Source organism: Mobula birostris, chromosome 11, assembly GCF_030028105.1.
Source record: "Mobula birostris isolate sMobBir1 chromosome 11, sMobBir1.hap1, whole genome shotgun sequence".
Lineage (NCBI taxonomy): Eukaryota > Metazoa > Chordata > Chondrichthyes > Myliobatiformes > Myliobatidae > Mobula > Mobula birostris.
The window spans coordinates 78965275-78990250 of NC_092380.1; the positions used below are offsets into that span (position 1 = coordinate 78965275).

At 39.1% G+C, this 24976-nt stretch overlaps 1 protein-coding gene and 1 non-coding gene across 2 annotated transcripts in view; one reads left to right on the forward strand and one right to left on the reverse strand.

Moving 5' to 3' along the window:
• LOC140205539 (uncharacterized) overlaps window positions 1-21504 on the reverse strand; it is a 181332-nt gene extending 159828 nt beyond the window's left edge. The window contains exon 1 of the mRNA XM_072273156.1: window positions 21345-21504. The gene's annotated coding sequence lies outside the window, so the exon portion shown is untranslated. The remainder of the gene's footprint in view (window positions 1-21344) is intronic.
• Window positions 21505-22125: 621 nt separating this feature from the next.
• Window positions 22126-22198, forward strand: trnaa-agc (transfer RNA alanine (anticodon AGC)). Its single transcript has one exon. It is a non-coding gene; the product is annotated as a tRNA-Ala (tRNA).
• Window positions 22199-24976: the final 2778 nt, after the last annotated feature.

The window sequence follows — 24976 nt, forward strand, 5'->3', positions numbered from 1 at the left end:
ACGTCGGAGTTCCTCTTCATTTGCTTCCATGTTTTCATTTTATAATCTGAATGTAGATAATACACTGCAACAAATTCCTTTTCCTTTTGTATACTTGTAATAATTTCCTCCATTTTCCAATCTCTTTCCAACTCACCGTTGTTCTTGTCGGGTACTTCTATTTGTTGTTGGAGTTCTGCACATTTACCCTGGGCTTCAACTATAAAATCTGAGGATTTTCCTTAAGTTCTGAAACATTTCTTAAATTCTTGACCATTTGCGATAAATATACTGCCATTAAGATTCTATCTCCCCTGCCTGTGAACCGTTGGATCCTCCATTCAGCGTTTCTTTGACTTCTTCCCATCTAATCCCTTTAATACCAAGATACTTTTCCGCAGACTTGACGATAATTTTAATTTTCTCAGTTCTTTTACTTGTTTGTGCTGAGCAATTAATTGCATCCACCATAAAAAGCACGAAATCCTTTCTACTCATTAATAGTGTATCCTTATTTTTCATATTAAGTTCTCACAATTCACAGTTTTATTATTCCCTGTATTTCTTTGCTTGACAGCCTTTTTTTCATCAAATTCTTTCACTGCCTCTGCATAACTCATTCCTTGAGTTACTTTTACATGTTGTATCTCAGCCGCCTTCTTGCTATAAATGCACCCTCGATAAGCTATGCTGTGTTCCTCGCCACAACTGCAGCATTTCAGCCAAGCTCCCGCTTCACATTTCCCATATTCATGTTCTCCAGTGCATCCCCCACATCTTTGTTTTCCTCTGCAGACCGCCGCAATGTGCCCGAATTTCTGACATCTATAGCATCTTAAAGGTGGTGGTATATATATTCTAACCGCATAACACATATACCCTAAGAAAACGTTAGTCGGCAATCTCTCTTCATCAAAGTTAATCATTACCAATCAACTATCACACTTTTTCTCGTTTCTTGTAACTTTCAAACGTTTGGCCTCAATAATTTTTGCTCCTTTTATGTTCTGTTTAATCTCATCCATTGTAACTTTTGTTGGTATCCCCGAAATAACTCCTCTGGTCCACTTTCTATTGTTGGGTATTGAGCATTGTACTTCTTTGCCATCTATTTTACATAACCTTATCACTTTACCTTGCTGAGCACTATCCTGACAAATCACTAATAGCAATCCATTTTGTAAAATCTTTGCTCCTTTAATCTCGCCTATAATTTTGTTGAGCACCTTCGTCAAATGAATCGGGTTCCAATCACCAAATGACGCCCCGTCTTCACTTAGTTTTATAATTGCTTTAATCTCATCTTCTTTCCATTGTTTTGCTGTCCTGCTTTGATCATCTGCTGATTCCTCAGAGTTTGATATCCCGTACCTCTGCTTTCTTTTCTTCCTCTTTCCATTCTGTTCCTCTTTCCTGCCAACCTCCATCTCTAGTTCACTTCCACTCTCGCCAAAAACTTCCTTGAACAGCTTGGCTCTTTCCCTGATGTCCTCTCTCTCCACCATTTTCCAGTCACAACTCGACTCCCCCGGGTCCTGTTTCCCATAGGCTGCAGCTGAAATATTTTTATTGCTAAGGAGCTGCACCAATCACCCAGCCCAGCCACCCAACACCCTCACAATCAACTCCTTCATCGAGCCGTGGACAACTCATCATTCTACAAGCACCAATAGAAGGCAAGGATTCTTGCCAAGTTTCTGTACAACATCCAGAAACCTGAGCAGCTGTCTTTCTTAATTACACTACATATATAACTGTGAGTGTATAGACTGGACAACTAAGAGCTATAACAAGTCAATGTTCTGTGGGGCAGCACTAAGTGGGGTACAGGTGTAATCAGAACTTGACGCATATTTCACCAAGACCAATTGTATCAGTAATCTTTGAGAGTTGCTGATGAACGCAGCAGGCCAGGTACAGTCGACGTTTTGGGCCGAGACCCTTCGTCAGGACTAACTGAAATAAGAGCTAGTAAGAGGTACAGTCGACGTTTTGGGCCGAGACCCTTCGCCAGGACTAACTGAAATAAGAGCTAGTAAGAGATTTGGAAGTGGGAGGGGTGGGGGGGATCCAAAATGATAGGAGAAGACAGGAGGGGAAAGAATGGAGCCAAGAGCTGGACAGTTGATTGGCAAAAGGGATATGAGAGGATCATGGGACGGGAGGCCTAGGGAGAAGGAAAGGGGGAGGGGGAAGACCAGAGGATGGGCAAGGGGTATAATGAGAGAGACAGAGGGAGAAAAAGGAGAGAGAGAGAGAGAGAGAGAGAATAAATATGTGTGTGTGTATATATATATATATATATATATATATATATATATATATAAATAAATAAATAACAGATGGGGTACGAGGGGGAGGTGGGGCATTAACAGAAGTTAGAGAAGTCAATGTTTATGCCATCAGGTTGGAAACTACCCAGACGGAATATAAGGTGTTGTTCCTCCAGCCAGAGTGTGGCTTCATCTTGACAGTAGAGGATATCGTGGATAGACATATCAGAATGGGAATGGAACGTGGAATTAAAATGTGTGGCCACTGGCGGACACAGCGTAGGTGTTCAGCAAAACGGTCTCCCAGTCTGTGTCGGGTCTCGCCAATACATAGAAGGCCACACCGGGAGCACTGGACGCAGTAACAACACCTTATATTCCGTCTGGGTAGCCTCCAACCTGATGGCACGAACATTGACTTCTCCAACTTCTGTTAATGCCCCACCTCCCCCTCATACCACATCCATTATTTATTTTATATATATATATATTCTTTCTCTCTCTCTCTCTCCTTTTTCTCCTTCTGTCCCTCTCACTATACCCCTTGCCCATCCCCCCTCCCCCTTTCCTTCTCCCTAAGGCCTCCTGTCTCATGATCCTCTCATATCCCTTTTGCCAATCACCTGTCCAGCTCTTGGCTTCATCCCTCCCCCTCCTGTCTTCTCCTATCATTTTGGATCTCCCGCTCCCCCTCCCACTTTCAAATCCCTTACTAGCTCTTCTTTCAGTTAGTCCTGACGAAGGGTTTCAGCCCCAAACGTCGACTGTACCTCTTCCTATAGATGCTGCCTGGCCTGCTGCGTTCACCAGCAACTTTTATGTGTGTTGCTTGAAATTCCAGCATCTGCAGATTTCCTCGTGTTTGAGTAATCCTTGAGAACTGTGTTTAAAAACTGAAATTTTAATTGAGAAGGTTTTTCTATTTCCGCGGTGTTTTGCAGGTACATCAAACTCTCTGAATTACTTTCAGAATATGTGATACTTAATGCAATTTGCAAAATATAGTAGTATTATGCAATTCTCTCTGGGTTAACATCAAACAACTGTGACAAAAATCTTATTCTTATCTAATTCAAATTTTTAATAATATAATTTCAGTGCTGCTCTTATTCATGTTTATTTCACTTTCATTATTCACACTTTTCATTAAAAAGCATAGGGAAAATATAAATTGTGGTACCCTATATTCTTACACTCGTTTGAACTTTCAACATCTATAGAGTGACAACAAAAGATTTGAGGCTGCAAATGAGTCCAATAAAAAAACTCACATTAGACAGAAACCTATCAAATATTGAGAGGCCTAGATATTGTTACATACCTCAAAGAGATCCCTGATTTTTTTTTTTGTGAGAGTGATGTAATGGTCTTTTGGAGGTCACCTGATGTAATTTTCCCGCCGATGTGAGGTCACGTGATGACATATGCACCACGGGTATATAAGGGAAGACCTCAGATGACGCAGTTAGTTTTTAGTTTTTAGTTTTCAAGCTAGAACGTGCGTCTGTGTCCCCATTTCTGTTGTGTATTTATTTTATGATGCAGCTTCATTTTTAAAATGGAGTGTTACATTCTGTTGCAAGGTACAATAATGCTGGATTGGCAATTTTTGCTAGATTTGTTGATGTACCTTTTTCCAGTAGTATGGGAGAGTGAAGACTTAATCGAAGTATGGGAGAGTGAAGACTTTATCGAAGTACAGGACCTGAAGGATTAAGAGAAGTTGGTATCGTTCAGCAGTTTAACAAAGGATCGACCTTATTGAGTCTTCGTTGAAGAAGTAGCAACCTGCATCAAAGATAACTCTTACCAAAAGAGAAACGAAGTTCATGCGGGATTTGCTCTCTAGAAACTAAGGTCAGTTATTTTAAACCATTTAGTTCCTGCATCGTGAATCCTTTGGATAGAACCAACAGGAAAGTCGTGTCTATGAAGAAATCCTTCTCCAGAGAAGTCTCTCCCAATTGAACGTATAAATCTGTTCAAATTTACCATTTTAAGAACTGTATTTGACCTTACCGCTTTAAGAACTGTTTTCGCATTTAACGCTTTAAGCACCAGTGCCGAGTGATGATTTGTTGAACGGCTGCATAGCGGTTAACTTCCGGTTAAGGTTTTCATTTGTTTTTGTATTGTTTATAAGTGTTTAATAAATGTTTGGTTGTTTTTATACAACCTGTCTCGATTGATATTCATTGTTGCCGGTTACGTAACAAAATCAGAATCAAAATTAGATCAGGTTTAATATCACAGGTAAACGTCATGAAATCAGTGCTTTTGCAGCAACAGGACAGTGCAACACAATTTTAATAACTATACATTCTAATAAATAAATAAAACATATTATATATGTATTAAATTAGTGCAGAAAGAGAAAAAAAGTGAGGTATTGGACTCCTTGCCTGTTCAGAAATCTAATGGTGGGCGGGAAGAAACTGTTCCTAAAACATTGAACGTGTATCTTCAGGCTCCTGTGCCTCTTCCTTGATGGTAGCAAAGAGAAGGGAGCATGTCCTGGGTGATAGGGGTCCATAATGCCATCTTTTTGAGGCATTGCCTCTTGAAGATTTCCTTGATGTTGGGGAGATGGAGTGGACTTGGAAAGGATGTTTCCATAAGTGGTGGTGTCAAGGATCAGAAGGCGATCTCAGAATAGAAGGACGTCCCTTTTGAACAGAGCTGAGGAGGAATTTCTTTAGACAGAGTATGGTGAACCTGTGGAATTCACTGCCACAGACAACTGTGAAGATCAAGTTATTGGGTATATTCAAAATGGAGGTTGATAGATTCTTGATTAGTAAGAGCATCAAAGGTTATAGGGAGAATGGGGTTGAAAGGGGTAATAAAATCAGCCATTATGAGTTGGTGGAACAAACTCAATGGGCGAAATAGTCTACTTCTACTCCTATGTCTTGTGGTTTTATAGAACGATAGACTCTCAGATAAAAGGCTTTAATTAGCTGCAGCAACACACACAATGCTGGAGAGACACAACGTATTGAAGTTCAAAGTAAATTTAGGTTAGGCAGCATCGATAGATGGAAAAAAACAGTTGACACTTTGGGCTAAGACCCTTCATTAGGACTGGAAAGAATGGGTGGGAGGAAGGGGGAGAAGCATGAGCTGGTGAGTGATAGGTGAATCCACGTATGCAGAAGAAGATAGGTAGGTGGGGAGGAGAGAGAGAAGAGCTGGAATGTTGTGAGAAGCTGAAAAGTGATAGTTGGAAGAGGCAAAAGGCTAAACAGGTGGGAGTCTAAATGGAAAGGACAGTAGACCATAGAATAAAAGGAAGAGGTAGGGAACGTAAGGAAGGAAGGATTGGGTGATGAGCAGGTCTTGAGGGTGGGAGAAGAGAAAGACAAGAGATAAAAGGGTCAGACAGACTCTATAATCAACAAATTAGATTTACATTAAAACCATCATAAGATCATCCAAAGAGAATAGCTTTGCTGCTCTGCAATTGAGAACGGAAATGCAAGATATCAGAGGTGTGGTCAAAGAGCCAAAGTGCTATCAGGCATTTTTAACCACTGATAATGATCCATATATAGACAGTACCAATATTTCATGATGGAGCTTCTGTTTCCACAGCTAAAAAAAATGAAAAAGTAATTCACAATTATATCCATCTTCAATGAGAATAAAAAGCATCAATTGATCTCAATTTTGAGAATGATCTAAATATGTGTAAGCTCTCCCATGAGAGAGCAGCTGATTTAACACACACCACGCAGGTATTTGTAACCTGTGAACAATAAACAGCAAGGCATATCAGCATCTGGTAAACATAGCACATAACGCTTCAAGTATTTTTTGAAATCAAGATAAATGTTGAAATGTCCGATAGTAACTCTCATTAATTAAATTCACCACAAACTTACATCCAAATCTTTTGATAATTAGAACCACGATCATTCCTTTAATTACACTTGCAACTGTTATTTTCTCAAGTAGATTTCTCTTTTCATCTCACCACCACAGCAGAAGATGGAATATCCCCTTTCACATTTTTTACTAAGGGGATGAATTTAACAATGAACACAATCATGACAATTCACATACTTATTTAGAATTTTTACCCTGTTGATGGGTATAAGCAATTGAAACTTTCACCCCCACTTTTAACTACCATCTGGTAAGGTGATCTGGGACAAATTGTTACTCTATCAAGTTACATGGGGAAGGGGGGAAGAGGGAATTTCCAACTGTGAATTCAAATCTGAGGTAGTATTACGAATCTATTCCTGACTATTTTCACAGCAACTATCTTGGTCTAGGATGATTTTTTCTCCATTCACTGGTATTTATGTTAAATCAGTTTGACATTACAAATTTATTTATCTTTTTATTTTGCCAGTAACAATCATATATTGATTACCATCCATCACATGGAACAAAATCCATTTTACAACTGAAGCCTGTTTATTTACATTCATTCTTCTAAAAACATGCATGCGCATGAACAGAATGGAATGATTCCAGATTCAGATCCATCCATCTCATGATTGAAAGATCTCTAATAATTAATTTCAAGAAACTTGTAACAGTGAAAAAAAGAGGAATCTTTTTATCTGACCCAGAACGATACATCTTTCTATCTGACCCAGAAAGACAAGCCAGACCTTTCTGGCTTGCTCCCATGACAGCATTTGATTAACAGAAGAAAACAATTGAAAGTGGAGTTTCCATGTTCAAGAAAGCTAAAAGAACAAAAGTGTTGATTTGTTTTGCTTATTAGTAGTCTTGATATTAAATAAGGAGAAACTATTCATATGGCATGCCCACTTTGTAATTACATCAATACGTTGGGCTCAATATGGACCTTTGGAGATGTTGACTCCCAGGATGTTGAAACTGCTCAACACTTTCTTCATGACAAGTCTAATGACAAAGCAATGGTAAACTGATGGGTTTTGGGAAATTTATGGGAAGTTTAACTTGTAGTCTCTTTTCTCTAAATCAAGGCTACATTCAAATTAGTCTGCATTACATAAGTGTTATAACAAACTGCTGACTTGATCAATCTACAAACATATATTAAGTATCAAACGGCATGAAGGTAATGCTTCTTTGGCTACATATGGTAACAATATATTTTATGGTGACGATACTAATTATGAGTAATGAAAAATAATTTGAGAATGACAGCAATATTCTCCATGTAATTGCCACTTCCTTCAAACACACTAGTATCCCATTTGATGCTATTCCAGAAAACACTGCTATAGCACTCTTGTCCTGTAGTTCAAACACCACAGGTATGAAACCCATTGTACTTTAGAAAAGATATCTCCTTGGGCTATGTGTGGCTATGTCAGTTTCTTGCTGTGCATCCCTGCTATTCCACTCAGCTGTGCCAGAGAGCTGGTGCAAAAACTGACTACTACTAGTAATCTCACAGCAACAACTAATTTATGACTCAGCATGGGGAAGGCTGCATGGATATACTGGTATTGGGTTGGGCTGGGGCAAGCAGTGGAGCCACTTTCTGCTGAGGTATGAGACTCAGAGTTCACCCGGGAAGGTATGATGAGTGCAGGCCCCTGCTGTGAAATGACTATGAACACATGGAATAGCTGCAGTCTGTTGGATCCTATAGTTTCTCTCTACGCCTCCTGATAGATGTAAAGGAAGCTGCTGTCTGCTTCCCTCTTTGGCTGGACAGCATTCCTCAACCTAGAGATTTTCTTCAGATAAAAAGCCTAATAGTAGTCACTCATATAACTCACTCCTGACTTCCTTTAACACTTGTGCTCTAGTTCCCTCAAACACATTCTGATCACCAATTCATGGAAGTTTGAAATACAACATCTCCATGAAATAAAATGGAAAATGTTGAAATTACTCAGCAAGTCAGGCAGCATCTGTGGTTAGAGAAACAGAATTAATGTTTCAGTTGATAACTATTCATCTTTTCTCAGTCTAGCTGGGAAAAACTGTCAGGGAGTCTCCTCCCTCCATTTCCTTTCCCTTTCCTTCTCCTTCAAGCATTCAAAAGGAATTCTTTCCTCCTAGGTTCTCCAATTCTTCATTCTTTCTTCACCAATACTTGCTTCACTTTATGTGGGACCTTCCCATGCCAAAGGATAGTTGCAACACCTATCCTATTGCCTTCTTCCTTCTCAATGACCAGGTCTCAAACTCTCTTTCCAGGTAAAGTAGCAAATGCATTCCCTCAAATTTAGTGTAATGTGTTTGGTGCTCAAAGCAAAGTATGGTCTCCTCTGCTGTCTGGAGACACCAAACACAGATTGAGTGGCCTTTTTGGAAAACACTCCTGTTTAGTCAGCAAGTTGGCCCTAGCCTTCCAATAAATCTCCTACTCATGTTTGACTTCCTGTTTCTGGCCTCCTAAACTGTTCAAACAAAACTCAACATGTACTTGAGGAAAAGCATCTCATCGTCCAAGTTGACACCTTAGAAACTTCTGGATTTAATTACTAGTTCAATAATTTCTGATAACAGCCATTCCAGTTTAATATTTCACATTTCCAGCATTTGATTTTTGATTAAACCTGGGTAGCCACATCCATATTCCTTTAATTTCTTCAGATTTATTTATTGTTATTCATTCTGTTAGCCAACACCATCACGACTTGTCGATGCAAGAGATTGCAGGTGCTGGCACCAGGAGCGCTCACCAGTTCTTGCCTCACATTCCTGCTTATCTCTTTATACTAGCTCTTTATATTACCTCTTTTACACTCTCAGCACCACCATCACTTGCATAAGTCAACCTCTCTGGATCTCCACCCTGTAATAAATATGTCTTTAACTTTTCACCTTTCTCTGCCCAACTCAAAGATACGAGTCATTAAAAGTCAGCTTAGTTTCTTTTGCCAACATTATTGTCTGATCTGCTGAGTATTGCAAACAATTTCCATTGTTATTATTTATACACAATAACTGGAATTCAAATTCATGGCTAGGTAATTAGCAAGACAAGCAAGTTTTCATTTTGTTAACTATTGATCCAATTGCCACATTTGCAAAATTTGCAAAATTCACAACTTATTTCACCATCTTGAATGTATCAGTTGAATGTATTCTAATCAGATTAGTCTGTGGAAAAGGAAGTAGCTGGTGATATGCAGTTCTTTTAAAATGATTTTAAGTTCAGGACTTCAATCAATCTAGCACAATATTATTAAAGTAAGAATCCTCCACTCAGTGGACAAACACTGGTAGAGAAGGACAGTGTCTCTCATCTTAAAGTTAATTCGTATTTTACTATTTTCAGGTTATAAAATGAAGATAGCACTGAAAAAGTGTGGGAGGAAGTGGGACAGCAGAGAACGAAACCATACCATGTTCACACATTGGTCAGGTGCAAAAGTACGAACATACTTGAAGCAAGTTCTTTGCTGCAGCTAGCTAAGAAAGGAAGGAAAAACTTCAAAGGAGCAATTGTAATGATCACGGAACTGTTGACCAGATCTGTTGACTGGATGAAAGCATATGGCTCACACGTACATGTGACAGTGGCACTGTCAGGAAGAAAATCCTGCAAACACAGCTGGTGAATGAAACTGTACTAAGAATTTCTGAACATGTTTTTAACTGTTTGATTTCACTGACAGCATTTATTGTAACTGATGGTACTCTTATCAGTTGCAATTCTGTCATGCAATTTCATGCAATGCATGCAATTTCAATGCTGCTTTAAGGGATACAGGCCTACTCTAACCTCAGCAGGGCAGGGTTAAGCTGCACTGTAATTAGAATATTTGCAATTTTTTGAATGGCAATCATTAGTTAACTGTCTCACAACTATAGATCTGTGCTCTTGGAATTCACCTATATGACTCATAAGGTAGAAAGTACATTTTCAAGCTTCTTTTTCAAACACAATACATTAAAATTGGATACCAAATTTGAGTTGTGTCTGAATTGAGAACTATTGAATTGACTACTAGTGATTAAATACAGAAATTCACTTCAAATATTTGCATGAGTTTCTTCATTACCAACTATGTCCAATTCACATTCATCCTCTAATCATACTATCTAAAATTAAATAATTCATCATCATCAGGTACCACGCCCAGTTTGAGCTTTGACTGCCAATGGCCCACACACTCCTGTTTCGGGTCAAGTAGATCAAATCATTGGTATCCATTTCCAGTTCTCTGGCTGCTGTCTCCATCATCATTTGTCTTTGTCTTCCTCTTGCTTTCTTCCCTTCAATCTTTCCCATAATTACCGTGCATTCTAACTCCTCTTTCCTAATCACATGTCCAATGAAGTTACGTTGCTTTTTCATGATCTCATACATTATTTCTCTTTTTGTGCTTGCTCTGTTCATGACATCCTCATTAGTTACTCATTTCATTCATGATATTCTTTGCATCCTCCTCAAAAACCACATCTCTGCTGCTTCAATTCGTTTCCTCATGTTACTAGATATTGTCCAACATTCTGAGCCATATAACATAACTGGATAAACGTAACACTTCAGTACTCTGAGGCGGGTTGTCATGCCTAGTTTAGTATTGGTCAGTATACTCTTCAATCTCATTAAGGTATCTTTTGTCATTCCTATTCTTCTTTTGATGTCCATGTCGCACCTGCCATCTGATGTCACCCAGCTTCCTAAGTAGCAAAAGTTCTGTACTTGTTTTATGTCTTCCCCATTTATTCTCAGCCTGCAGATAGGATTCTCCTTCTTTTTGGATATCACCATACATTCTGTCTTTTTGCAATTGATAGATAGATAATTGATAATTAGCTGTATCTAATATTTAAATTACCAGATATTTTGATTATTTTCACAGTTAACTTCACACTTAAGCTTCTCTGGTTGATGATGATGCTTAGCAAATGACTGGAAATCATTATGTAAAAGGTATTTTGGAAACAGTACAGTGTCAATGATTTCAGCAAACAGAAAACAGTACAGCACAGGAACAGGCCCTTCAGCCCATAATAGTGTGCTAAACTAATTAAATTAGAACTCAGCTAAACTAGTTCCTTCTGCCCATACAACGGCCATATCCTTCCATTTTCTTCACTTTCATGTGCCTCTCCAAAAGTCTGTTTCTACCTCTAGCACCACCCCAGGCAGTGCATTCCAAGCATTCACCACTCTCTGTGTGAAAAAACTTGCCCCATTCATCTCCTTTGAACTATACCTCCCTTTCCCGAAAATGCATGCCCTTTGCTACTACAGCATTTCAACCCTGGGAAAAAAGACTATTTATTTAGAAATACAGTGTGGAATAAGCCCTTCTGGCCCTTTGAGCTATGACACCCAGCGAACCACCTCCCCCCATTTAACTCCAGACTAATCACAGGACAATTTACAATGGCCTATGAACCATTTCTTCTTTGGAGTGTGGGAGGAAAGCAGAGCACCTGGAGAAAAGCTACACATTCCACAGAGAGGATATGCAAACTCCTTACAGAGGACACCAGTACTGAACTCCAAACTCCAACACACCATGCTGTAATAGCATTGCGCTAACCACTACACTACCGTGGTGCCCAAAGATGTGAGGACTACCAAACAATAGTGGTTGAAGCAGCTCATCCTTTTTGGGCACTGGTATAATTGATGACAGACTAAATCCACCATCTCTTTCAGCACCCAAGATTCCCTTACCTTGTCCTTCCTTTTTACTGGAAAATGCCTGTCCTGTACTTTAAACACCCTCCACATGTCAGATATGAACTTGCCCAAAAATGTTGTTCTCAATTAACTCTCCCTAATTTCAGTGTAATATTTCAATTAAATTGCACACTTGTATATTTGTAGACTGTTTCAGAATTAGGAGAAGGACAAAAGATAAAAATATTGTTAGAAACAGTACTTAAAATTTAAGGATTGGTTCCATTACCATAAATCAAGTACACATGGCATGACTCATTTATTTGGACAATTCCCACCTCTAGCTCACCATTACCTCTCTTATCAACTACTTGCTCTGTTTTATTAAATTGTTTCTCAGATTTCCAGTGATAAATAAGCAAACATTTCCTTCAAATGGGAAAACTTAAATTATCATTTATTTTCACTACCAAAAACTCTATTCTCTAGTTATTGGTCCAAAGCTAAAGTCAAAGACGAGTTTATTGTCAGCTGTTTTCTGACCCTTGCCAATTTAAGCATCTTATGTGAACTTGTGCTGTACTTCTAATACCATATTCTCCACAAGACAGATGGACATATTAAAATCCACAAATTAATGGACTCAATCCTGGTGGCTCAGAGAACAATTCAGAAGGAAAACTTGGGATTTGGGGCATTCAAAGTGGAACAGAGCAGTAGAAATTTCCTCAAATTCATGTGACTGCACTTTAAACCATCAACTCTATTGACAGACTTACCACTTGGTCCAGTGGTAAAACAGTGATTCGTTCAAAAGTAAGTTTGGGTGTACTGTGCATCTGACCATCAGTTTTGCGCCAGCAGGATGCAGATTTTCTCATGTTTAGGTATACAATGGTGTTTTACTTATTTTACTTTTTTCTAACATTAATATAATCAAGAGATTCTGCAGATGCTGGAAATCCAGAGTTACAATTGCAAGATGCTGGAATAATTCAGCAAGTCAGGCAGCATCTATGGAAAGGAACTGAGACACTTCATCAGGACAGTTGTAGCCGTAAACAACTGTAGGCACAAGGTTCTATACAGCTGTAGTGAGATCTTCCAAGTTTTGTATTCCATCACCTCTGTAAAGTCAAACATTCCAATTACTAACTGTACCTTTGTGCACACTTTATATATCTTGTTAAATGACACCCAGAATTCTCTGCGTTGTACTTATTCGTCCCATAATTTTAAATAATATCCTACTTTTCTGTTCTTCCCAATAAAGCAGGTGACATTATACTTTCCTTCATATACTTTTTTTAAGCTTGTTTATAGTCTTATGCTCTCCTCACAATTTACTTTCCCCACCTTCCCAACCATCTTTAGCAAACATGGTTACATGACATCCGGTCACTTCATAAATAGCTGAGGCACCCCGTTAGATATAGTCTGCTAATTAAAAATTGTTTGTTTGCCTCTACTTTCTGGTTTCAATCAGTTACCAATTCAATGCTAATCAATATACTACCTTTAAAACAATGAGTCTGCAACTTGTGTAATAATCCTTTGAGCTTCACCCTATTTAATCTTTTTTGTAAATTAAATACACTACATCCACAGGTTTTACTTTATTCGTCATGCTGTTAATACCTTTGTCAAGCACAATTTGCTTTTCATAAAATACGTTTATATCACCAAATGTGATTTTCTAAATCTTTTGTTATGAATTCCCTAGAAGTATCAAATCCAACTTAGTTGAAATGGGAAGATATCCCAGTAGTTATGTGAGGTGCAGAGAGGATGAAAGGGATGTGGAAGGTAGTTTACATTGATTTTTATATGTGCCTGTTACAGCCAGTGGTGAGGCCAGGGAGGGCAATGAAGCTGGGTGTTCAAACACACATCAAACACAGAAAAGAATTACATGGATTTGGGAAGGGACAATGTATTCATTAATATCAAAAAGAATGGGAGAGAAAAGTTGATGATGTAGTAGTAGTTTGCAAGGACATAGGAAGTCAAGCATGGCGTTTAATTGGGATAGAAATAGTACCTGAGGCGAAGAACCTATTAACAGTATTCACTAACATGAAGATCAAGAAGAGAAATTTAATGATTAAATGTTAATAAGAATAGAAGGATGAAGGAAGTGAGTCTCAAGATCAAGATGAGCTCAGAATGTTATAAGAGGAGATAAGTGGAAAATTAAAGATGACAATTCAAAGCTGGAGATAGGAAAATTTTCCAGATTACTTGGCTTGCTGGGTTAGGGAAAACTGTAAGGACAAGTGGATGAATAGCTCATACCTTAAGGAAAAAGTTTATCGAAGGCAGAGACAAGGTGTAATTGAGAAGATAAGGAGTACAAAAATATCTATGCAAATGAATCATCAAAAACATAGCAATTGGAAATTTGCAATTTAAACAGTAGAGTTAATGCTTCAGTTCACTGACGTATCATAATACTGGATATGACCATTTTTTGTCAAGTTTTGGGTCATAGAAAAGAGTTGCCACGGGGTGATGAGAAGTGATTAAACCATTAAAAGCATAAAAGCATAATGGGGTGAGGCCAAAGAGAATAATGAATGCATGTGTGCACAAAGAAAAAAAATGGACCTTCAGGAGTTATAAATGGCAACAGAGATAAAGAGATTGGCTTTATACTGTACGTCACATGTGCATCAAAACATACATACTGTGCTGTTCTGCATCAACAACCAACACTTGAGGGAGCAGCCCTCAAGTGTCTACATGCTTCCAGCGCTAACATGGTATGCCCACAACTTACTAACCCTAGCCCGTACGTCTTTTGGAATGTGGGAGGAAACTGGAGCACCCAGAAGAATCTCACATGGTCAAAGGGAGAACAGCGGCAGAAATTGAACAAAGATCTTTCGATCGCTGACACTGTAAAGCACTGTTATTAGCATTGACTGTCTGAAAAATAGTAGTTTGAAGGCACCATGTAAATGACAAAGAGGACATTGTTTTTTTACATAAGCAAATGAGGCTTTAGGAGAGGGAATGCAGAGTAGAATCAGGGAAGGTCTTGTTTGCAATTAACAAGATGTGAATTTTTTATTTTTTTTTTATTTAGAGATACAGCACAGAACAGAATCTTCCAGCCCAATGAACCACACTTCCCAGCATCTCACCTATTTAACACTAGCCTAATCACAAGGCAATTTACAATAACCAATTAAACTACTAACCGGTCCATCTTTGGACTGTGGGAAAAAACTGGAAGACCCAGAGGAAACCCACATAGTGACAGGGAGAATGTAGAAGCTCCTTACAGATAGTGCCAGAATTGAACTCCAAGAGCATTGCACTAATCACTATACCACAATAGGTAACAAAATTGAAATTGATTAGAAAGACAATAAACACAAAATAATGGAGTTTAATAAGTCAAAGAGGTTGAAGCCAAAGATAAAATAGCTGAGAATATTTTGATAAAAACTTGATGTAGTATGTACATGGACAGTAGGAAAGGAGAGTGGGGTAGGAGGGAGGGGGAGGGTAGAAATAAGCAAATCAGTTAAAAAGTGGAAAATGGATTTTAGGCAAATAATAGAATACGAGTACATCTCAAAACAAATAACAATCACTTGAATTTCAAGGGAGCTGAGAAGAAACTTTAGATATAGAACTTATATAAAGTAATCCCTTATAATGTTTCTTAAAGTGTGGAGTCATACAGAACAGAAACAGTCCCTTCACCACAAATGGTTCATGCTAATCAAGATTCTCATTTTAACTTGTGTTTGGCTCGTATCCCTCTAAATATTTCCTATCCATGTACTTGACCAAGTGCATTTTAAATATTATTAATGTACCTGCCTCAACTACATCCCCTGGTAGCTCGTTCAATACACTGACCACCCCCGGATGAAAATGTGCCTTTCAGGTTCGCATAAAATCTTTCCCCACTTACTTAAACATATGATTGTGCATATTTGTGCTGTCTATGCACCTCATGATTTTATATACCTCTATATCACCTATCATTCTTGTACACTCCAATGAATAATACTCCAACCTGCTCATCCTCTCTACACACCTCAGTCCCTTGAGTATTGATGACATCCTCCTAAATCTCCTCTGCATTCTTTCTAGCTTAATGGTGTATTTTCTACAGCAGGGTGACCAAAACAGAACACAATATTCCAACTGCAACCTCACCAGCTACAACAGAACATTCTAATTCCTCTACTCAGTGTCCTGATTAATGAAGATTAGTGTGCCAAATGCCTTCTTCACCATCATGTCTACCTGGAATGTAATTTTTTGGGAACAATGTACTTGTACACCTAGATCCCACTGTTCTATAAAACTTCTTAGGCCCCTACTGTTCATTGTGAGAGTCCTTGGCTAATTTGTCTTCCCAAAATGCAACACCTCACACTTACCCAAATTATGGTCCTTTTTTGCGTATTCTAAGCCCATTTACCCAGCTGATCAGATCCCTCTGCAAATCTTGGTAATTATCTTCACTTGCTACGATACCACCTATTTCATTGTCATCTTCAAACATACTAACCATTGTATTTCCCAACCAGATCACTGATATAGATGACAACTGGCAATAGGCTTATCACTGATCCCTGGGGAACCCCATTAGGTACAGACCTCCAGAAAAACAATCTTCCATCATCACCCTCAACTTCCTATCACCAATCCAATTGTGTATCCAATTAGCTAGCTCTCCCTGGACTTCATACTATCTAACTTTCCTTGGCACCCTACCACACAGAACCTTATCAAAGTTCTTAATGAAGTCCATATAGATTACAGCCCTGCCCTCGTCAACTTCTCAGCTAACTCTTCAAAAAACTCAGTCAAATTTTTGAGACACGATTTCCCATTCACAAAACCACGCTGTCTATTCCTAATCAACTCATGTCTTTCCAAAAGCATATATATCTTACCCGTCAGAATCTCAAGGAACTTACCTATCAGAGATGTTAGGATTACTGGCCTATAGATCCCAGGTTTTTCTTTTCTTTTTCTTTAAAATGATTCAATTGTTTTCCACCCAATGATTTCACATTCACACAACTGTATGATATCAAACCATGAAGAAACTTGATCTTCATGACTGGCTCATCATGACTGAATCAAGTTCATTCTAGACATGAAACTAATTCTTCACCTTGGTGAAGGGTGTATTATATCACTGGCAATGGAACAAAGAACAAGACAAAGTAATTTGATTGTCTATGCTCTTTTGGCTTACATTACAATGTATGAATTTTAACAGGATATTTTGTGTCCAGTAAAATGAATGAACTCATTATAACATAGTGTTTTAACTTTTGTTTATGCATTTGTAAAACAATACCCCAGTCAGTAAAACAGAAAACAAATGTTCCAATGTTAAGAATGGAACCAATGTTTTCACTATGTGCAGTATGAAGGAGAAGCCTCTGTTGCATGTATGGCGTACCTCTACGGTCTCATCACTGCAACAAGCTATTCTAGTTTGAGGGGGTTTCTAAGAAAACAACATTTTACTACTGATCTCATTAAGTTTAGATAAAAAATGTTCCAGTTCCTGGAATCACCTGTTTGCATTATCATCACAACTTATCAAAATCATATAACATTTAGACTGCACTAAACTATCACAGGAAGAAAAGCAATTGAGTACATTTTCAGACACTCCAAATTGAAAGTTAAATGAATCACAACACAGAGTCCTTAAGTTGTACAGTACAAATTTGGGTCTAGGGCCCATCATATCCATGCCAGCCTTTCTACCCACCTACACTAATCCCAATTGCCTACATCAGGTTTGTATCCTTCCATGCCTTGTCTATTTAGACGTCCACCTTAATATTCATTAAACATTGCAATTGTATATGATACTAATACATCCTCCGGCAGCATTCCAGATATCAATTACAATTCGTTAAAAAACGTACCCCTTAAATCTCCTTTAAAATTCCTCCCTCTCACCTTGAATCTATTTCCTTTTGCTTTCAGTGCTCCAGTCATGGGGAAAAAATTTACTACCTATCCTATCCTTTCCATCTCCAAACACATCACACTATCATCGTCAAGATTAAACTCCATCTGTAAAATACTCCACCTAACTTTCCATCTGAACTGTATCACACTGTAGCCTTAAACAACATTCCTTGCTATCCATAATGCCATTATTTTTGTGTCATCCACATACATACTAATCATGCCTCCCACATTCACATCCAGGTAATTAATATACATCACAAACAGCAAAGGTAACAGCACTGATCCCATGGTACACCATCTGTCACAGGCTTTCAATCAGAAAAGCACCCTTCCACTCTTTGCCTCCTATCACCATGCTAATTTTTGGATCCAAGTACCCAGTTTGTCTTGGATCCCAAGTGCTTCAACTGTCTGGCAGGATTTTGTCAAATACCTTACTGAAGTCTACATAGATAAGAATCACCATTCTGCCCTGATCAATTCCCTTTGTTTCCTCCTCAAAAGATACAATCAAATTAGTGAGACTGAAATCCCCTTGTACAAAGCAATACTGACTTTCCTAATCAGTCCCTGACTTTCCTAATTCACATAAATCTTGTCTCTGAGAATTTTCTTCAATAATTTGTTTACCACTAACAGAAGACTCATTGCCTGTATTATTTGCCCACTGTCCTTTTTAAGTAAAGAAACAACATTAGCTACTCCCCCAGTCTTTTGGTATCTCTCCTTGGGCTAACAAAGATGCAAAAATTTGTTAGGGCCCCAGCAATCTCTTGTCTACGGAAGTCTCTTCCATAGAATTGAAATTGGAAAATTATTGTCACATGTACCAAAGTACAGAGAAAAGCCTGTTTTGCACACTGTCTTTATAGATCAATTCATTACACAGTGAGTTGAGGTACTGCAGTACAAAGTAAAATAACAGGAGAATGCATATTAAAGTGTAACAGCTACAGAGAAAGTGCAGTGCAGATAAACAGTAAGGTGCAAAATCATAATGAGGTAGACTGTGAGGTCAAAAATCTATCTTATTGTACTAGGGAACCATTCAATGGTCTTATAACAACAGGATAGAAGCTGTCCTGGAGCCTGGCGGTATGATTTTCAAGCTTTTGTACCTTCTGCCCAATAGGAAAGAAGAGAAAAGAGAGTCTGGGGTGAGCAAGGTCTTTGCTTATGCTGGCAACTTTACTGAGGCAGTAAGAAATACAGACAGAATCCACGGCGGGGGGGAGGGGGAAGAGGTTGGGCGGGGTGGTTTCCATGAATGCTGAACTGTGTCCACAACTCTCTGCAGTTTCTTGTGGTCACAGGCAGACCAATTGCCACACCAGGCCAAGATACATCCAGATAGAATGTTTTCTATAATGCATCGATAAAAATTGGTATGGGTTGATGGGTACATGCGAAAGTTCTTTAGCCTGCTGAGGAAGTAGAGGTGTTGGTGAGCTTTCTTGGCATGGCATCTACGTGGTTGAACCAGGACAAGAGACTGGTGATGTTCACTCCTCAGAACATGAAGCTCTCAACTCTCTCGACCTGAGCACCGCTGATGAAAATGGGGGCAGGTGCACTGCCCCACTTCGGGTGAAACTAATGAGCAACTCTTTTGTTCGCTGACAATGAGGAAAAGTTGTTGTCATGACACCGAATTACTAAACTCTGTATTTCCTTCTTGTACTCTGACTCATCTTTACTTGATATAGGCCCACTACACTGGTATGGTATGCAAACTTGAAGATGGAATTAGAAAGGAAACTGGCCACGAGTGTACACAGGTACAGTAGGGTTAGGATTCTGGGATAGATCTCATCTGGCCCTAGGGACTTATCAACCAAGCATTCCAAGAATCTAACACTCCTATCTTTCTAATATTGATATATTTCATTCCATCGACTGATCTTCCCTGAACTCACTATCCTCCACCCACATCCCCAAGCTCCACACATAGATACCCTTTTGATTTATAAGGGGGGGGGGGAGAGACATTCTTTCTCTGATAGTGAATTAGATAGCAAAAAAAGTAACAAGATCAATCATGATTCAAAAACTGTCAAAATTTGAACCCAATTAAAACCAACATTCAATGTGAACTTGTTCCATCCTAAATTTTTTCCTCCTTTAATACAAATGGTTAATAGCTGGATGTTATCATATTCTGAAATAACACATGTTTTTTGGGGGGATGCTATCAAATAAAATCACAGAACATTTCTGACAAAGAAGGATTGCAATAAACTACATCTGTAAATGAGTTGAAAATTAGCTACTTAAACCATGTGCAGACACAACATCTGTACTCTGTCACTGCAGGCCAAGGCTCTTAAGTGCACATACAATTTTTACCTGTGTGAAGGAAATGAAACAATGGCACATAATAATCAGAATGCCACTAGCACATCAAATTGTGGCAAATTTCCTTAGATATAGAGGAGTGAGTTTCTGCACTGAAAGGTCAAAGCAGTTGTATTGATGAAAGAGGAAAAGGGGAAAATGTGATTATGAGAAAATTAGGAAGATTCCATCAGAAGAGGTTTGAGTAGAGAGTACTATAATAAAAATATGGATCAGCTAGCTAGCCAATTGCTGCAATGTGTTTCTTCAGTTCCATTTCTGGTATTTCTTTCAACAGTTAAATGTTCTCTACACCTTGCTTATGATGATAGACTTAAGCTCATTATGAATTGTTGCAAAAAAGTCTTATATTCTGAGTATTAAACAAATTTTCCCATAAATTTGTTAAATCAACTATTAGCTGCAATATTTAAGTAAATACACACTCCGTTGTTGTATTATTGCTACTATTTGCTACTATTATTGCTACAATACACACGTACTATACTGTCAGATTAGGATGTTCCTCTTCAGGACAAGATATATTGAAATATTTTCTGAGCAATTTATATACGTTTGATTACATCCACAAGAGAACACGTGAGAGCTTTAAAATATTTCAGTTGTTCATTATTTATAAAGTGACGTGAAATAAAATGGGGTTTCTAAGCAACACAATATCCGATTTCCAATTGAGGGGGAAAAAACAGCAATTCTCCCGAGATTAGTGTCGACGATCACCGTTCTCAATTTCTGTTACCTTAGTTTAAAGTACTGCGCCGGATGCATTGCTATGTTGTACTATACAGGCAGTTTCAAATCATTCCGTGTAGCGCGTTCTTCTTTTAGCTCAACGCTTTGAAATGTGTACCACTAACAGTTTCCAATTATCATAGCAGGGCGGTCCAACCTCTCAGCCCGAGAATCAAAACCATTAAAATTATTAGCGACACCCCCTCTCCCAAACAGCCTTAACATTCATCCAGTTTTAACGAATACTACAAGATTAATCCACATCGACAATGATTTGTCGTCTCGTTAAATAAAAGACTGCGGCTACAGCTTGATGTCTGTCAGAACAAAAACAACCAGCAGACCAAGTAACTGCGAGCCAGCCACACTCAGATACCGATCCCTCCGACGTTACTACCCCTTGCCTTCAGTTCAAAAAGCGGCACCGTAAGTGAGAGTCCACGGACTGTTCGATCGACAAAGGCAGACAAGCTCGACCGCTTTGTTACCTTGTGTAGGGTCTGATTCGCTGGTCGCTGACAGTTCGCTGGTGCGGCTCTCTCTTCATTCTTCCTGACACCGAGATGCTGCGCTGCCTCTGCCCGTTTCCCCGCGCGCTCGCCCGCGTCCATGCGCTATCGCAGCCCGCGCTCCTCGGCCGCGTTCACGCGCTATCGCAGCCCGCGTTCATGCGACGTCGCAAAGGGCGCTCCCCGCCCGCGCGCTTTCCCCCGGCTGACACACCGAGCGTGGCCCGCCTTCCTTCCGCCGCCTCGCCAATCACGGGCGGCTCGTGCTGATGATCGGCGGCGGCCCATGGAGGTCGCGAGCTGCATTTGCAGGGTGCAAGTTTGGGAGCGAGTTGCGATTTCGTTTGAATATTTCTGCCCCATCCGTTGTCCCGGTTGTTGTTTTTCTCCAATTGCCTTCCTGTCTTCCGATAAAAATGAGAATGCATGCCAGTTGGAAGAAAATGCACCATATATCACAACAAAACTTCGGTTTGCGTCATATTTAAAATAGGTTAACCCAGCCATTACACTGTCTTTTGCTGAAAGCAGCACATTCACCATATTGATAAGATGAGAGGCATGTGTGTCTGATTTGATGTTAGGTTAAAGAGTGCAGAAAGTTTCGAGTTGAAGGCTAATTTATCAATTCAATCTTCAGGAAGCTATGACCTGATACTACAAAATGACTTCAATAATAGATAACTATCATAAAATGATCTAGTGCAGTTCATATACGAAATCAAAGAGAGAAACGTGGGTAGATGTAGCAATTTAACGTGGGGAATTAGCTCAAATGGTAGAGCGCTCGCTTAGCATGCGAGAGGTAGCGGGATCGATGCCCGCATTCTCCAGCTAATCTTTTGGTTGCATTTCCCTACAATTTTCTATTATTTGTTTATAAATTAATAATTAACAAATATTCAATGACCTGTTATAGATAACTGTTAGTTTCCAAATAACATTAATAATCATTATTTTTAAAATTTATTATAATGTACAATTGGTATTAATTGCAAATTTAGAAATTTGTTAGAAATTTTGCTTGATAAGCTTTCCTCCAGCAATATATGTCAATGTTAACCTAACTGCTCCAAAGACAGGTAGACAGGGTGGTGAAAAGGCATTAAGCATGCTCGACTTCATCAGCCACTGAATTCAGGAGTTGGGACATAATGTTGCCGTGGTGTAAGTCGTTGACGTTTGGAATACTTTAGGAAAGATGTTGTTAAACTGGTAAGAGTACAGAAAAGATTTACTAGGGTGTTGCCAGGATAGCAGGTCTGGTTATAGGGTTGAGGTTAGCCAGGTCAGCAAACCAAGTATTCCTTTGCTCCTTGGAACATAGGAGAATTCCAGGTGATGTTATATAATTTTTTTTTAATTTTGAGAGGCATAGATAAAGTGGATGATAATAGACTAGGGGAGACTAAAACTAGGGGCGATAGATTTGGGATGAGAAGGGAAGATATAAAAGGAATCTGAGAGGTAACCTCTTCACATAGAGGAAGATAACTATATGAATGAGCTGCCAGAGAAAGTGGTTGTGTGGCAGGTGCGATAGTAGCATTTAAGAAGCACTTTGATAGGTACAAGGAGGGGAGAGGCTTTTGGACTGAATGCAGGAAATTGGGATCAGCTTGATGTTGTCATTGGGCCAAAAGACCTGCATCCTTGCTGTATTGCTCTACGGCAAGATCGAACTCAGATGCTTGCAGCAAGTGTCCGTTATGGATTGTACATTTGTCTACATCAATCTCAGTGGACTGTTTGCCCGTAGATATTGTACTGTGAGATTGGCTGCAGGTTAGCAGCCTTAACAGTTTTGGACAGCAGGCAAAGCTGGGTGCATATCTTAACGACCTAGCATATCTATGAGATTTTTTTCCCTCACTTTTATACTTATTGATATTCAGGAACATATACAATGATTAAGAATGGTATAATTAATTTAAAACAATGTAAAATAGTATCAAATACTTACAAATCACTTGACACATAGAAATTTTAAAAAAGAGAAATCATTTAACTTTGCTATTCTTCACACCAAAATTCTCTATTCAAATCTGGTCTCCAACACCACACCAGCTTTGCTCTGGCTTAGAGATGGAACAGCAATTTTCCAGGGTAAGAATCACAGCAAGAATGAATTACATAGCTGGACTCCATGTGGAATCTAATGACAAATTGGTGCAACAAATCCAGTTCTTCATCCCACAAGGAATAGCATCTGTCTCTCAGTAAGTCCTAGACACAGTGTAGCCCATAATTTCATGGGGGGGAGCTGAATCTCAAGGGTCTTTTTCTGAACCTGCAACCAGATAAGAGCATAAGAAAAAGTAGCAACTCCAAATGAGTTGGGGCTATTTGGTTCCTTGAGCCTGCTCCAACTTTCAACAAGTCCATGATTGATCTTCTACATCAGCATAATTTTCTTTCCTTATCTCCATATTCATTGATCACTATAATGTCCTGGAATCTATTAATCTTCATTTTGAATGATCAATAAATGAGTTTCCACAACCCTACAGGCTAAAGTATGCCAAGGATTCAGAACCCTCTCAGTGAAGAAATGTACAGTATCTTCATTTCAGCTTTATGTTGTCTCTTCTTTATTTTCTTACTGTGATCTCAAGTTCTAGAGTACTTGGGTAGGAGAAACATTTTCCCCATATCTATACTGTCAAGCCTTGTAATAACTTTGTATGTGTCTATGAAGCTACCCTATAAATACTAGAGATTATAAACCTGATTTATTTTATATGACAGACCTGACATCCAAGAGATTGGTCTACAATATGTTATTGTGCTCCCTGAGTAGTAAGAATGCCTTTTTTTAAAACAAAATCTGAATAAAATCCTTCAAATGTGGTATCTGCAAGAGTTATTGTGTATCATTGTAATAAGACACCTTTACACTTATACTCAAACACTGCTTACAATAAAAGCGAACTGACACTTGTCTTCCTAATTGTATTTTGAACATACTGTACATACAACAGTGCTGGAGGAACTCAGCAGGTCAGTAATTATAAAAGATCTTGGCCTGAAATATTGGCAGTCTGACCTTCTGAGATCTCCGCATTTTGTATATGTTGCTCCAGATTTCCATGATCTCAGTGTCTTTTCTGCCTTCCACTGTACTGTACTGTCAGTGACTTACAGGCATCAAAATTTCCAAATTTAGAAAATAAACACCCATTTCAATTTGTTCTGCTGAAGTAAATGACTTTTTTTGTGTGTGTGCCATACTCTGCCAGAGCCTCGGAGACCACTTTTTCAAGTGGTTGTCTTGGAGGAAAGATTCTGTGAGTGGTCCTTCTCACAACGCAGGGCCGAGTAGCGAGCTGGACACTCAACCCGGCATGGATGGAAAGTGTGCCCGGGAGCGGCCCGACTGGATTCGAACTCTGGAACCTTTGCTCCGGAGTCCAGCGCTGATGTCACTGCGCCACCAGCCGCCGCTTGTCTATTCCACCTATTGCACTCTTGCCCACTACACTTGCCCATGGGCCATTGAAACCATTTTGCATGCTCATCACTATATACATCCTCAGTTTCTTGTCAGAGTTCAAGCCCAAGCATTGTGGTACTGCAACCAGCAAGCTGCGTTCTTTAGTCCACCAGACATA